Below are 1,722 nucleotides of genomic sequence, written 5' to 3' on the forward strand. Positions count from 1 at the left end.
GTTTTACTGTTAATTGGTTTGAATTAATAAAAACAATTCAAGGGAATGAAGGATAAAAGACTACAAATCAGGTTCAGGGCATACTGCTCAGGTGATGGGTGCACCAAAATCTCGTAAATCACCACTATAGAACTTACTCATGTAACAAAATACCACCCGTTCCCCAAAAACATATGGAAATAAAACATTAAAAAAAAACAATTGAACTGAAACTGAAGATCTAAGAATATTAATGGTAGCTAAAGGAGTTGTTTTTATCACCTTGGTCTGTTTTCAAGGCTGTCCCCTGTAAAGTATTGACTTTAATAATATTTTTTTAAACTAGAGTTAGAATGGCCTTTTATTTTAGGTTTGACTATAACAACACTGTAAGGTATCAACGAAGTAAGGTATTCCTTACTTTGGTCAAGATGTGTTAACATCAATAGTAGTAGAAATTTGTAATCAGCTGGCATTCAGGTGACAGGAAGGCCAGCAATCATTGAGTGCCTATTGTGTGCTGGTCTTCATTAAAGGTATGAATAGTAGAAGAGGCAGTGTCCCTGATGTCAAGCTATTTAAAATTGAACTGTCAATGGAAATTACATGTGCATTAACTTTCTTAACAAGAGACTTAACCCAATATGTTGATATGTGCAGATAAAATACATAAGTTCCAGGAGTCTAGACAACAAAGCTATGATGAATTGGGAATGAGAAAAATTGAAGGAAACCTGGAAATACAAACTAAAATCTAGTAGTGAGGGATTGTGGATGTGAGTAAATGCCTGGAAGCTAATTCCATTTTAATGACACCAGGTAGTAAACAAAGTATCCCATTAACATGGAGATAGTTTGTGTGATATGACAATCACACCTGAATATTTATGCTAATTTACTAGCTATTAAAATGAAAAAGTCTGACAGGTATAACTCACATGATTTTATTGGACTTAGGAACAATAGACACTTGCTTATGATTTATTTTGCTATGCCTTTTAAATGTTAGAAAAATTAAAATCACGGTAAAGAGAACATGCATTTTGGTAGACATCTGTATAAGTAGATGAATTTAACATTTAGTTTTCTTTGCTTTTATATGTTCATAAAAAAAGGTTATTATCGTTTAAAAAGAAAGATTTTTCAAGAATCAGTGATGTGAAATTTACAACAGTGAGCACTAATATTCAGTTGTAAAATAAAATGAGTTAAGACACAGAACTGCATGTTTACCAAAAAGTTTATAAAATATTAACCATGTTAGTTACACGCCTAACTCTTATGTCATTAAAAATGGATGCATGATTAAATTATCATGAAGAAATTTCATACTTTTTAAGGGAAAAATCCCCATTTAAAAACATCTTAGGCTCTACCTAGACTCACTTTTTTAAGAATATAAAATCCAAATTAAGTGACAATCAGGCAGGTATTAATTCCTCTATAAATAAACGTCAGGCGTAAATACTAAAAGTAATATAGAATTAACTTGATTTAAAAATAACAACATGTAGAAGAGTGTCTGGAGAATTTACATATAGTTATGGTTGTATAGGTCCACTAATTTGAAGTTTCATTAGCAATACAAAACTCTTGACCATCTTCCTTGGTAAAAAATAGAGACAAATGTTTTATATTATTTTTAAATGTTGAACTAGTAGTAATGGTCATCATTATTTTGGCACCATTACTGGTGTTAACTACCCTCTTAATATTCTTTTACTTAGTTTTTTTTTTTTTTTT

The sequence above is a fragment of the Cebus imitator genome, unplaced genomic scaffold, assembly GCF_001604975.1.
Source record: "Cebus imitator isolate Cc_AM_T3 unplaced genomic scaffold, Cebus_imitator-1.0 Scaffold389, whole genome shotgun sequence".
NCBI classification, from domain to species: Eukaryota; Metazoa; Chordata; class Mammalia; order Primates; family Cebidae; genus Cebus; species Cebus imitator.